Source organism: Panulirus ornatus, chromosome 45 (assembly GCF_036320965.1).
Source record: "Panulirus ornatus isolate Po-2019 chromosome 45, ASM3632096v1, whole genome shotgun sequence".
NCBI classification, from domain to species: domain Eukaryota; kingdom Metazoa; phylum Arthropoda; class Malacostraca; order Decapoda; family Palinuridae; genus Panulirus; species Panulirus ornatus.
Window position 1 is genome coordinate 312,124 of NC_092268.1, and position 15,611 is coordinate 327,734.

The 15,611-nt window shown below is 42.1% G+C and overlaps 2 protein-coding genes across 57 annotated transcripts in view; one reads left to right on the plus strand and one right to left on the minus strand.

Moving 5' to 3' along the window:
• The window catches only part of IleRS (Isoleucyl-tRNA synthetase), a 415,824-nt gene that overhangs the window by 167,986 nt on the left and 232,227 nt on the right, over positions 1 to 15,611 (plus strand). The gene's annotated exons all lie outside the window — the stretch shown is intronic.
• The window catches only part of LOC139762964 (uncharacterized), a 614,722-nt gene that overhangs the window by 22,157 nt on the left and 576,954 nt on the right, over positions 1 to 15,611 (minus strand). For 38 of the 48 annotated variants that reach the window (XM_071688312.1, XM_071688346.1, XM_071688315.1 and 35 more), the window contains one exon: positions 5,440 to 5,599. The exons of the other annotated variants lie outside the window; for them this stretch is intronic. The gene's annotated coding sequence lies outside the window, so the exon portion shown is untranslated. The remainder of the gene's footprint in view (positions 1 to 5,439; positions 5,600 to 15,611) is intronic. 48 annotated transcript variants of the gene reach the window in all.

The following is a 15,611-nucleotide window of genomic DNA, read 5'->3' on the forward strand; positions in this document are numbered from 1 at the left end:
CCATTTCTTTCGTCTGTTTCCTTGCGCTACCTCGCAAACGCGTGACAGCGGCAAAAAAAAAAAAAAAAAAAAAAAAAAATGTACGTCTGCGTATGTATATGTTGAAATGTACATGTATGTATATGTGCGTGTATGGGCGTTCATGTATTACATGTGTATGAGGGTGGGTTGGACTTCCTCATCTGTTTCCTTGCACTACCTCGCTAATGCGGGAGACAGCAACAAAGTATGATTAAAAAAAATAAATAATTTATATATTTATCAAACTTTGTTGCTGTCTCCCGCGTTAGCGAGGTAGCACAAGGAAACGGACAAAAGAATGGCCCAACCCACCCATATACACATGCATATACATAAATGCCCACACACGCACATATACATACCTATACATTTCAACGTATATAAACATATACATACATACACATGTACATATTCATATTTGCTGCCTTCATCCATTCCCATTACCACCCCACCACACATGAAACAACACCTCCTTCCCACGCACATGCGCGAGGTATCGCTAGGAAAAGACAACAAAGGCCACATTCGTTCAAACTCGGTCTGCTAGCTGTCATGTGTAATGCACCAAAACTACAGCTCCCTTTCCACATCCAAGCCCCACTAAACTTTCCATGGTTTACCCCAGACACTTTACATGACCTGGTTCAATACATAATGCAATTGTTTCGGTGCATTACATATGACAGCTACCTTCACCTGGCCCTACCACTCCTTCTCTGTCACTTAACACACATGCCTTACTCGTTTGATAGAAAATCTAAGCTAGTTTTTGTAGCTTTCCTCCAACACCATACATTCAGAGCATACACAAAGCATGTCAACCACATCATATATTTTCTCCTGATCTATAAATTCCACACACAAAGTGTTTTCTTCAAGTATATCAAAGATTCTTCAAAGCAAGCACCTGATCGAAACAGTGTCTCACACTTCTGAGGCCACTTTGTTCCTCCACAATCTGATGCTCTGTGCGTGCTACCCTATATCACAAGTACCATACAACTTTCCAGGTATCCTAATCAAACTTCCTCTATTCTAGTTCAAATATTCACTTTCTGTTCCCCTTGCATTTATACAATGGCACTGAACAAGCATTCCACCAGTCCTCAGGTACCTGACCTTCAATTATACATACTAACAAAAACACTTAATTTGGTCTCCCACTTCTCCTCGTTCCCTCCACCTCTGACACATATATCCTCTTGGTCAACCTTTCCTCACTCATTCTCTCCATGTGACCAAACCATTTCAAAACACCCTCTTCTGCTCTCTCAACCACACTCTTTTTATTTCCACACATCTCTCTTACCCTTACATTACTTACTTGATCAAACCACCTCACACCACATATTGTCCTCAAACATCTCATTTCCAGCACATCCACCCTCCTGCGCACAACTCTATCCATAGCTCACGCCTCGCAACCATACAACATTGTTGGAACCACTATTCCTTCAAACAGACCCATTTTTGCTTTCCGAGATAATGTTCTCGACTTCCACACATTCTTCAAGGCTCCCAGAATTTTCGCCCCCTCCCCCACCCTATGATCCACTTCTGCTTCCATGGTTCCATTCACTGCCAAATCCACTCCAAAACATCTAAGACACTTTACTTCCTCCAGTTTTCCTCCATTCAAACTTACCTCCCAATTGACTTGACCCTCAACCCTACTGTACCTAATAACCTTGCTCTTATTCACATTCACTCTTAACTTTCTTCTTTCACACACTTTACCAAACTCAGTCACCAGCTTCTGCAGTTTCTTACATGAATCACCCACCAGCGCTGTATCATCAGCGAACAACAACTGACTCACTTCCCAAGCTCTCATCCCCAACAGACTTCATACTTGCTCCTCTTTCCAAAACTCTAGCATTCACCTCCCTAACAACCCCATCCATAAACAAATTAAACAACCATGGAGACATCACACACTCCTGCCGCAAACCTACATTCACTGAGAACCAATCACTTTCCTCTCTTCCTACACGTACACATGCCTTACATCCTCGATAAAAACTTTTCACTGCTTCTAACAACTTGCCTCCCACACCATATATTCTTAAAACCTTCCACAGAGCAACTCTATCAACTCTATCATATGCCTTCTCCAGATCCATAAATGCTACATACAAAACCATTTGCTTTTCTAAGTATTTCTCACATACATTCTTCAAAGCAAACATCTGATCCACACATCCTCTACCACTTCTGAAACCACACTGCTCTTCCCCAATCTGATGCTCTGTACATGCCTTCACCCTCTCAATCAATACCCTCCCATATAATTTACCAGGAATACTCAACAAACTTTTTTTTTTTGTCGCTGTCTCCCGCGTTTGCGAGGTAGCGCAAGGAAACAGACGAAAGAAATGGCCCAACCCACCCACATACACATGTATATACATACGTCCACACACGCAAATATACATACCTACACAGCTTTCCATGGTTTACCCCAGACGCTTCACATGCCTTGATACAATCCACTGACAGCACGTCAGCCCCCGGTATACCACATCGCTCCAATTCACTCTATTCCTTGCCCTCCTTTCACCCTCCTGCATGTTCAGGCCCCGATCACACAAAATCTTTTTCACTCCATCTTTCCACCTCCAATTTGGTCTCCCTCTTCTCCTCGTTCCCTCCACCTCCGACACATATATCCTTTTGGTCAATCTTTCCTCACTCATTCTCTCCATGTGCCCAAACCATTTCAAAACACCCTCTTCTGCTCTCTCAACCACGCTCTTTTTATTTCCACACATCTCTCTTACCCTTACGTTACTTACTCGATCAAACCACCTCACACCACACATTGTCCTCAAACATCTCATTTGCAGCACATCCATCCTCCTGCGCACAACTTTATCCATAGCCCACGCCTCACAACCATACAACATTGTTGGAACCACTATTCCTTCAAACATACCCATTTTTGCTTTCCGAGATAATGTTCTCGACTTCCACACATTCTTCAAGGCTCCCAGAATTTTCGCCCCCTCCCCCACCCTATGATCCACTTCTGCTTCCATGGTTCCATCCGCTGCCAGATCCACTCCCAGATATCTAAAACACTTCACTTCCTCCAGTTTTTCTCCATTCAAACTCACCTCCCAATTGACTTGACCCTCAACCCTACTGTACCTAATAACCTTGCTCTTATTCACATTTACTCTTAACTTTCTTCTTTCACACACTTTACCAAACCTAACCTAACCTAACCTAACCTAACCTAACCTAACCTAACCTTACTCTCTCTTTTATAAACAAACTTTCCCTTAAAATCATGTAAATTTCTGCAGTAAACAACTAATACAAGATAGCATCCCCTAAACCAAACAATCTATCTTTAATATGTTGTTTGAGCAAAATATGGATTTCATTACAACACTGATCAAAAAATGCTATGCATTTATTGATCAATAGTCATTTTGCTTGTCAACAGACTGCAGTGTTCATTTTTTTTTTCAGACTATCAATCTATGATCCAAGGTCCCAATTTAAAGACAAAACACAGAAAATATATATTTCTATGACAGAGCAACTACATGGAACTATTTGCTCTTAGGGAAAGAATGGGCAATATTTCAGATTTCGAGTACAAAAAAGAAAGTTTTCAGGACCATTCACACAAGAGAACTGCTCACCTAGCATCAGATGCATACTTAAGACAAGTTTACTCACATTGTTAACTTTTTCAACAAACAAGTCTCCATTAATCTTCAAGCTTGTGAAGGTTTTCTTGTCCTGGAAGGTTACACTGGCCCCTTTGGTTACTATAGTATCAGTATCTATACCATTAATTTCGATCGAATTATTGTTCCCAAGTGTGTGGATGATCTCCTTAGCCACCAGTGTCTTGTATTTGTGGTGTCCCACAACCTGCTGATCCCTTACACTCTGCCGCATGTACTCTTGATGCAGAGAAGCAACATATAGTTTTATATTTTCCAAATTTCGCAAATGGGGAAACTATATGATCAAACTGAAGAATTAGCTTAAGATGACTCAAGATAGCTAATCATACAGAATTATGATAGCACAGTGACAGCACTGTAACTAATGAGGTTTGGAGGTGCTGCTACTGCGGTACGGGCTCGAAGAAAGTTGGGAAAGGTTTTAAATTTCAATGCCTCAAGGGGATACTCTCGAGTTTTCTGGAGTATCCAAGTCTTACCCAGTCTTTTTGTGGTTACCTTGTTAAAACACCCTTAGGAATGGAACATTATGGGTGTCATTGCCTAACTTTATCAGGGAAATAGTAGGTTATTTAATACAAACACTTGAGGTGAGGTGGGATTTTAGTCTTTTGAACAGTTTGAGAGCTCTGCTGTCTTGGGGAGACACTGCCCTGTAGTTGCTTTTGGTCATTGGCCTGTCAAAGGTGAGGCATAAAAAGCCGAGGAGTAAAAGGGACAAGTGACTGAGGGTGATGGCTCAATGTAAATGGGTTGACAAGCGAGTTTAGGAGGGAACTTGGGGAGAATTTTGAAAGTTATAGTTTGGACGTTCTAGAGATTAGGGAAGCCCATATCCTTGGCAGGGTGTATGGAGAGAAAATGCAAGTTATGGGAGGATGAGGAAAGAGTTGAGGTATGGCCATGAATGAATGAAAATTATCGGTGTAATGGATAAGAATTTGCAAATGTGCAATCACAGAGTATGGGGTGTCACCAGAGGGAAAGGGTGTCAGTGACATAGATAGACAGTCATGGACTATTTTCACAACTTCCTCAACCAATCAATCTTTCTCCATGAAATGTAACAAGTACAAAAAATACAATTTATTTCAAAAGGAAAGAAATACCTTAAGATACACTGTACTGCAATGTTACATGCAGTTCTACTTATGCCTACTTTTAACAGTACCCTGTGTACAATTAACTAAAAATCCTTTATCTTTAAATTACTGTTCACATCTAAATTCTAAGCAAAGCCCATTAAAATCATTTTTGAAAAGGTACCGTTTAGGAGGACAAGCTAGGAGCAATGAATGTGCAAGGACAGTGTAATGGCAACTTCCGTTGTCTTTCCTAAGCAGTCTTGTTAGTAATCAAGAACTATTCTGTAAATACATAATGCCTGCATTATTTTCACAGCCCTAACTCCTTTTCTTAAAAAAAAAAAAAAAAAGGGAGAGAAGGCCAAGAGTGTCATCATGTGTGTACAACTACAACCAATAAAGCTTCTAGCATCAAGTAAGGTAATCCTTGCACTGACCCTATTCTGCCAACTTGCCTAGGCAACTCGCCCCCATCCCAACCTCGCCTTCATTTAACATTGATCTCACTTTTATGGTTAGAAAATATTGGGAAATAGCGAAACTTTCCTCCAGAAAAATTAGGAGGTTCCTTATCCCATTCCTATGCCCAACTAGATCAAAACAAGACCATTATGTAGCAGAAAACCTACCACTAGTCAGCACTCCAGAGATCGTTCCTGCTATGGGACTGCCACGGGTGGTGAAGACATCCACTTCCATGTAGTTTGCACGCCAACTTTCCCGTACATTCTGATCTACACCATCTAGTTGGAACTCCCTGGTTATGCAGTCTAGCGAGTGGCCATTTACCTGCAAAGTGAAATGCTTAACCAAAAGCAACCACGTTCTATTGATTATATTCCTTGACCACAATATGTCAGAACCACTAAACTCCATTTCCTCTACTATTACTATTATTACCACTTAACACCACTCATCTACAGCTATGCTGCTAGTTTGTCTAAAATTATGAAGGCCAACACGACAGTTTTTGGTTCCCAGTTATATGTATTAAATCATGAGCATACAGCCTTGGTTTGCTCACATACATCGACTTAAAGTGCAGGAATATACGAGTTAGCCAACTGTGCACCTGATCCATTCGATAAACAGGAAACCAAATATAGATATCCTATGTATATAACACAACATGTTTAGTAGCCAGAATAAAGCAGTATTAGCCATATAATGGACACCAGTTTCATACTGGTTTGCAATGCAAGAAGTATGCCTACTTGAATCCACATTTACAAAGTGATATCCCCTCAAATTCTCAAAAAAAATTCCATTGGTTTAATAATCTTTTTAACATATACTTTCCCACGAATACTCAACAAACTTATACCTCTGTAATTTGAAAACTCACCTTTATCATCCCCTTTGCCTTTGTACAACAGTGCTATGCATGCATTCCGCCAATCCTCAGGCACTTCACCATGAACCAAACATACATTGAATATCCTCACCAACCAGTCAACAACATGGTCACCCCCTTTTTTGATAAATTCCACTGCAATGCCATCCAAGTATATATATACAAACACAAATGTACATAAGCTCTTAAAATACATTATTCATTATAAATTTTACAATTTGTAACATATATATATATATATATATATTTTTTTTTTTTTTTTTATACTTTGTCGGTCTCCCGCGTTTGCGAGGTAGCGCAAGGAAACAGACGAAAGAAATGGCCCAACCCCCCCCATACACATGTACATACACACGTCCACACACGCAAATATACATACCTACACAGCTTTCCATGGTTTACCCTGGACGCTTCACATGCCTTGATTCAATCCACTGACAGCACGTCAACCCCTGTATACCACATCGCTCCAATTCACTCTATTCCTTGCCCTCCTTTCACCCTCCTGCATGTTCAGGCCCTGATCACACAAAATCCTTTTCCCTCCATCTTTCCACCTCCAATTTGGTCTCCCTCTTCTCCTCGTTCCCTCCACCTCCGACACATATATCCTCTTGGTCAATCTTTCCTCACTCATTCTCTCCATGTGCCCAAACCATTTCAAAACACCCTCTTCTGCTCTCTCAACCACGCTCTTTTTATTTCCACACATCTCTCTTACCCTTACGTTACTTACTCGATCAAACCACCTCACACAACACATTGTCCTCAAACATCTCATTTCCAGCACATCCATCCTCCTGCGCACAACTCTATCCATAGCCCACGCCTCGCAACCATACAACATTGTTGGAACTACTATTCCTTCAAACATACCCATTTTTGCTTTCCGGGATAATGTTCTCGACTTCCACACATTTTTCAAGGCTCCCAAAATTTTCGCCCCCTCCCCCACCCTATGATCCACTTCCGCTTCCATGGTTCCATCCGCTGACAGATCCACTCCCAGATATCTAAAACACTTCACTTCCTCCAGTTTTTCTCCATTCAAACTCACCTCCCAATTGACTTGACCCTCAACCCTACTGTACCTAATAACCTTGCTCTTATTCACATTTACTCTTAACTTTCTTCTTCCACACACTTTACCAAACTCCGTCACCAGCTTCTGCAGTTTCTCACATGAATCCGCCACCAGCGCTGTATCATCAGCGAACAACAACTGACTCACTTCCCAAGCTCTCTCATCCCCAACAGACTTCATACTTGCCCCTCTTTCCAAAACTCTTGCATTTACCTCCCTAACAACCCCATCCATAAACAAATTAAACAACCATGGAGACATCACACACCCCTGCCGCAAACCTATATATATATATATATATATTTATATATGTGTGTGTGTGTACGTGTAGGAAGAGAGGAAAGTGATTGGTTCTCAGTGAATGTAGGTTTGCGGCAGGGGTGTGTGATGTCTCCATGGTTGTTTAATTTGTTTATGGATGGGGTTGTTAGGGAGGTAAATGCAAGAGTCTTGGAAAGAGGGGCAAGTATGAAGTCTGTTGTGGATGAGAGAGCTTGGGAAGTGAGTCAGTTGTTGTTCGCTGATGATACAGCGCTGGTGGCTGATTCATGTGAGAAACTGCAGAAGCTGGTGACGGAGTTTGGTAAAGTGTGTGGAAGAAGAAAGTTAAGAGTAAATGTCAATAAGAGCAAGGTTATTAGGTACAGTAGGGTTGAGGGTCAAGTCAATTGGGAGGTGAGTTTGAATGGAGAAAAACTGGAGGAAGTGAAGTGTTTTAGATATCTGGGAGTGGATCTGTCAGCGGATGGAACCATGGAAGCGGAAGTGGATCATAGGGTGGGGGAGGGGGCGAAAATTTTGGGAGCCTTGAAAAATGTGTGGAAGTCGAGAACATTATCCCGGAAAGCAAAAATGGGTATGTTTGAAGGAATAGTAGTTCCAACAATGTTGTATGGTTGCGAGGCGTGGGCTATGGATAGAGTTGTGCGTAGGAGGATGGATGTGCTGGAAATGAGATGTTTGAGGACAATGTGTGGTGTGAGGTGGTTTGATCGAGTAAGTAACGTAAGGGTGAGAGAGATGTGTGGAAATAAAAAGAGCGTGGTTGAGAGAGCAGAAAAGGGTGTTTTGAAATGGTTTGGGCACATGGAGAGAATGAGTGAGGAAAGATTGACCAAGAGGATATATGTGTCGGAGGTGGAGGGAACGAGGAGAAGAGGGAGACCAAATTGGAGGTGGAAAGATGGAGTGAAAAGGATTTTGTGTGATCGGGGCCTGAACATGCAGGAGGGTGAAAGGAGGGCAAGGAATAGAGTGAATTGGAGCGATGTGGTATACAGGGGTTGACGTGCTGTCAGTGGATTGAATCAAGGCATGTGAAGCGTCTGGGGTAAACCATGGAAAGCTGTGTAGGTATGTATATTTGCGTGTGTGGACGTGTGTATGTACATGTGTATGGGGGGGGTTGGGCCATTTCTTTCGTCTGTTTCCTTGCGCTACCTCGCAAACGCGGGAGACAGCGACAAAGTATAAAAAAAAAAAAAAAAAAAAAAAAATATATATATATATATATATATATATATATATATATATATATATATATATATATATTTTTTTTTTTTATACTTTGTCGCTGTCTCCCGCGTTTGCGAGGTAGCGCAAGGAAACAGACGAAAGAAATGGCCCAACCCAACCCCCATACACATGTACATACACACGTCCACACACGCAAATATACATACCTACACAGCTTTCCATGGTTTACCCCAGACGCTTCACATGCCTTGATTCAATCCACTGACAGCACGTCAACCCCTGTATACCACATCGCTCCAATTCACTCTATTCCTTGCCCTCCTTTCACCCTCCTGCATGTTCAGGCCCCGATCACACAAAATCTTTTTCACTCCATCTTTCCACCTCCAATTTGGTCTCCCTCTTCTCCTCGTTCCCTCCACCTCCGACACATATATCCTCTTGGTCAATCTTTCCTCACTCATTCTCTCCATGTGCCCAAACCATTTCAAAACACCCTCTTCTGCTCTCTCAACCATGCTCTTTTTATTTCCACACATCTCTCTTACCCTTACGTTACTTACTCGATCAAACCACCTCACACCACACATTGTCCTCAAACATCTCATTTCCAGCACATCCATCCTCCTGCGCACAACTCTATCCATAGCCCACGCCTCGCAACCATACAGCATTGTTGGAACCACTATTCCTTCAAACATACCCATTTTTGCTTTCCGAGATAATGTTCTCGACTTCCACACATTTTTCAAGGCTCCCAAAATTTTCGCCCCCTCCCCCACCCTATGATCCACTTCCGCTTCCATGGTTCCATCCGCTGACAGATCCACTCCCAGATATCTAAAACACTTCACTTCCTCCAGTTTTTCTCCATTCAAACTCACCTCCCAATTGACTTGACCCTCAACCCTACTGTACCTAATAACCTTGCTCTTATTCACATTTACTCTTAACTTTCTTCTTCACCTTCACCCTCTCAATCAATACCCTCCCATATAATTTACCAGGAATACTCAACAAACTTATACCTCTGTAATTTGAGCACTCACTCTTATCCCCTTTGCCTTTGTACAATGGCACTATGCACGCATTCCGCCAATCCTCAGGCACCTCACCATGAGTCATACATACATTAAATAACCTTACCAACCAGTCAACAATACAGTCACCCCCTTTTTTAATAAATTCCACTGCAATACCATCCAATCCTGCTGCCTTGCCGGCTTTCATCTTCCGCAAAGCTTTTACTACCTCTTCTCTGTTTACCAAATCATTTTCCCTAACCCTCTCACTTTGCACACCACCTCGACCAAAACACCCTATATCTGCCACTCTGTCATGAGACACATTCAACAAACCTTCAAAATACTCATTCCATCTCCTTCTCACATCACCACTACTTGTTATCACCTCCCCATTTACGCCCTTCACTGAAGTTCCCATTTGCTCCCTTGTCTTACGCACCCTATTTACCTCCTTCCAGAACATCTTTTTATTCTCCCTAAAATTTACTGATAGTCTCTCACCCCAACTCTCATTTGCCCTTTTTTTCACCTCTTGCACCTTTCTCTTGACCTCCTGTCTCTTTCTTTTATACTTCTCCCACTCAATTGCATTTTTTCCCTGCAAAAATCGTCCAAATGCCTCTCTCTTCTCTTTCACTAATACTCTTACTTCTTCATCCCACCACTCACTACCCTTTCTAAACAGCCCATCTCCCACTCTTCTCATGCCACAAGCATCTTTTGCGCAATCCATCACTGATTCCCTAAATACATCCCATTCCTCCCCCACTCCCCTTACTTCCATTGTTCTCACCTTTTTCCATTCTGTACACAGTCTCTCCTGGTACTTCCCCACACAGGTCTCCTTCCCAAGCTCACTTACTCTCACCACCTTCTTCAACCCAACATTCACTCCTCTTTTCTGAAAACCCATACTAATCTTCACCTTAGCCTCCACAAGATAATGATCAGACATCCCTCCAGTTGCACCTCTCAGCACATTAACATCCAAAAGTCTGTCTTTCGCACGCCTGTCAATTAACACATAATCCAATAACGCTCTCTGGCCATCTCTCCTACTTACATAAGTATACTTATGTATATCTCGCTTTTTAAACCAGGTATTCCCAATCATCAGTCCTTTTTCAGCACATAAATCTACAAGCTCTTCACCATTTCCATTTACAACACTGAACACCCCATGCATACCAATTATTCCCTCAACTGCCACATTACTCACCTTTGCATTCAAATCACCCATCACTATAACCCGGTCTCGTGCATCAAAACCGCTAACACACTCATTCAGCTGCTCCCAAAACACTTGCCTCTCATGATCTTTCTTCTCATGCCCAGGTGCATATGCACCAATAATCACCCACCTCTCTCCATCAACTTTCAATTTTACCCATATTAATCGAGAATTTACTTTCTTACATTCTATCACGTACTCCCACAACTCCTGTTTCAGGAGTATTGCTACTCCTTCCCTTGCTCTTGTCCTCTCACTAACCCCTGACTTCACTCCCCAGACATTTCCAAACCACTCTTCCCCTTTACCCTTGAGCTTCGTTTCACTCAGAGCCAAAACATCCAGGTTCCTTTCCTCAAACATACTACCTATCTCTCCTTTTTTCACATCTTGGTTACATCCACACACATTTAGGCACCCCACTCTGAGCCTTCGAGGAGGATGATCACTCCCCGCGTGACTCCTTCTTCTGTTTCCCATTTTAGAAAGTTAATACAAGGAGGGGAGGATTTCTGGCCCCCCGCTCCCGTCCCCTCTAGTCGCTTTCTACGACATATATATATATATATATATATATATATTTTTTTTTCTTTTTTTAAAGTATTCGCCGTTTCCTGCGTTAGCAAGGTAGCGTTAAGAACAGAGGACTGGGCCTATGAGGGAACATCCTAACCTGGCCCCCTTCTCTGTTCCTTCTTTTGGAAAAAAAAAAAAGAGGGGAGGATTTCCAGCCACCCGCTCCCTCCCCTTTTAGTCGCTTTCTACGACACGCAGAGAATACGAGGGAAGTATTCTTTCTCCCCAACCCCAGGGATATATATATATACATATATATATATATATATATATATATATATATATATATATATATATATATATATATATATATATTTTTCTTTTCTTTTAAACTATTCGCCATTTCCCGCGTTAGCGAGGTAGCGCTAAGAACAGAGGACTGGGCGGACTGGCCTTTTTTGGAATATCCTCAACTGGCCCCCTCTGTTCCTTCTTTTGGAAAAAAAAAAAAAAAAAAAAAATATATATATATATATATATATATATATATATATATATATATATATATATATATATATATATATATATACATATATATATATATATATATATATATATCTTCTGTTTCTTCTGGATTGAATCAAGGCATGTGTATGGGGGTGGGTTGGGCCATTTCTTTCGTCTGTTTCCTTGCGCTACCTCGCAAACGCGGGAGACAGCGACGAGGTATAAAAAAAAAAAAAATTTATATATATATATATATATATATATATATATATATATATATATATATATATATATTTATTATTTTGCTTTGTCGCTGTCTCCCGCGTTTGCAAGGTAGCGCAAGGAAACAGACTAAAGAAATGGCCCAACCCACCCCCATACACATGTATATACACACACGTCCATATACGCAAATATACATACCTATACATCTCAATGTAAACATATATATATACACACACATATATACCCATGCACACAATTCACAATGTCTACCTTTATTCATTCCCATCGCCACCTCGCCACACATAGAATACCATCCCCCTTCCCCCTCATGTGTATGGGGTAGCTCTAGGAAAAGACAACAAAGGCCTTGTTCGTTCACACTCAGTCTCTAGCTGTCATGCAATAATGCCCGTAACCACAGCTCCCTTTCCACATCCAGGCCCCAAACAGCTTTCCATGGTTTACCACAGACGCTTCACATGCCCTGATTCAATCCACTGACAGCACGTCAACCCCGGTATACCACATCGATCCACTTCACTCTATTCCTTGCCCTCCTTTCACCCTCTTGCATGTTCAGGCCCCGATCACTCAAAATCTTTTTCACTCCATCTTTCCACCTCCAATTTGGTCTCCCATTTCTCCTCGTTCCCTCCACCTCTGACACATATATCCTCTTGGTCAATCTTTCCTCACTCATTCTCTCCATGTGCCCAAACCATTTCAAAACACCCTCTTCTGCTCTCTCAACCACGCTCTTTTTATTTCCAAACATCTCTCTTACCCTTACATTACTTACTCAATCAAACCACCTCACACCACACATTGTCCTCAAACATCTCATTTCCAGCACATCCACCCTCCTGCGCACAACTCTATCCATAGCCCACGCCTCGCAACCATACAACATTGTTGGAACCACTATTCCTTCAAACATACCCATTTTTGCTTTCCAAGATAATGTTCTCGACTTCCACACATTCTTCAAGGTTCACAGGATTTTCGGCCCCCTCCCCCACCCTATGATTCACTTCTGCTTCCATGGTTCCATCCGCTGCCAGATCCACTCCCAGATATCTAAAACACTTTACTTCCTCCAGTTTTTCTCCATTCAAACTTACCTCCCAATTGACTTGACCCTCAACCCTACTGTGCCTAATAACCTTGCTCTTATTCACATTTACTCTTAATTTTCTTCTTTCACACACTTTACCAAACTCAGTCACCAGCTTCTGCAGTTTCTCACATGAATCAGCCACCAGCACTGTATCATCAGCGAACAACAACTCACTCATATATACTTTTTTTTTTTTTTTGCTTTGTCGCTGTCTCCCGCGTTTGAGAGGTAGCGCAACGAAACAGACGAAAGAAATGGCCCAACCCATCCCCATACACATGTATATACATACGTCCACACACGCAAATATACATACCTACACAGCTTTCCATGGTTTACCCCAGACGCTTCACATGCCCTGATTCAATCCACTGACAGCACGTCAACCCCGGTATACCACATCGATCCAATTCACTCTATTCCTTGCCCTCCTTTCACCCTCCTGCATGTTCAGGCCCCCATCACACAAAATCTTTTTCACTCCATCTTTCCACCTCCAATTTGGTCTTCCACTTCTCATTCCCTCCACCTCCGACACATATATCCTTTTGGTCAATCTTTCCTCACTCATTCTCTCCATGTGCCCAAACCATTTCAAAACACCCTCTTCTGCTCTCTCAACCACGCTCTTTTTATTTCCACACATCTCTCTTACCCTCACGTTACTTACTCAATCAAACCAACTCACACCACACATTGTCCTCAAACATCTCATTTCCAGCACATCCATCCTCCCGCGCACAACTCTATCCATAGCCCACGCCTCGCAACCATACAACATTGTTGGAACCACTATTCCTTCAAACATACCCATTTTTGCTTTCCAAGATAATGTTCTCGACTTCCACACATTCTTCAAGGTTCACAGGATTTTCGGCCCCCTCCCCCACCCTATGATTCACTTCTGCTTCCATGGTTCCATCCGCTGCCAGATCCACTCCCAGATATCTAAAACACTTTACTTCCTCCAGTTTTTCTCCATTCAAACTTACCTCCCAATTGACTTGACCCTCAACCCTACTGTGCCTAATAACCTTGCTCTTATTCACATTTACTCTTAATTTTCTTCTTTCACACACTTTACCAAACTCAGTCACCAGCTTCTGCAGTTTCTCACATGAATCAGCCACCAGCACTGTATCATCAGCGAACAACAACTCACTCATATATACTTTTTTTTTTTTTTTTGCTTTGTCGCTGTCTCCCGCGTTTGAGAGGTAGCGCAACGAAACAGACGAAAGAAATGGCCCAACCCATCCCCATACACATGTATATACATACGTCCACACACGCAAATATACATACCTACACAGCTTTCCATGGTTTACCCCAGACGCTTCACATGCCCTGATTCAATCCACTGACAGCACGTCAACCCCGGTATACCACATCGATCCAATTCACTCTATTCCTTGCCCTCCTTTCACCCTCCTGCATGTTCAGGCCCCCATCACACAAAATCTTTTTCACTCCATCTTTCCACCTCCAATTTGGTCTTCCACTTCTCATTCCCTCCACCTCCGACACATATATCCTCTTGGTCAATCTTTCCTCACTCATTCTCTCCATGTGCCCAAACCATTTCAAAACACCCTCTTCTGCTCTCTCAACCACGCTCTTTTTATTTCCACACATCTCTCTTACCCTCACGTCACTTACTCAATCAAACCAACTCACACCACACATTGTCCTCAAACATCTCATTTCCAGCACATCCATCCTCCCGCGCACAACTCTATCCATAGCCCACGCCTCGCAACCATACAACATTGTTGGAACCACTATTCCTTCAAACATACCCATTTTTGCTTTCCAAGATAATGTTCTCGACTTCCACACATTCTTCAAGGTTCACAGGATTTTCGGCCCCCTCCCCCACCCTATGATTCACTTCTGCTTCCATGGTTCCATCCGCTGCCAGATCCACTCCCAGATATCTAAAACACTTTACTTCCTCCAGTTTTTCTCCATTCAAACTTACCTCCCAATTGACTTGACCCTCAACCCTACTGTGCCTAATAACCTTGCTCTTATTCACATTTACTCTTAATTTTCTTCTTTCACACACTTTACCAAACTCAGTCACCAGCTTCTGCAGTTTCTCACATGAATCAGCCACCAGCACTGTATCATCAGCGAACAACAACTCACTCATATATACTTTTTTTTTTTTTTTGCTTTGTCGCTGTCTCCCGCGTTTGAGAGGTAGCGCAACGAAACAGACGAAAGAAATGGCCCAACCCATCCCCATACACATGTATATACA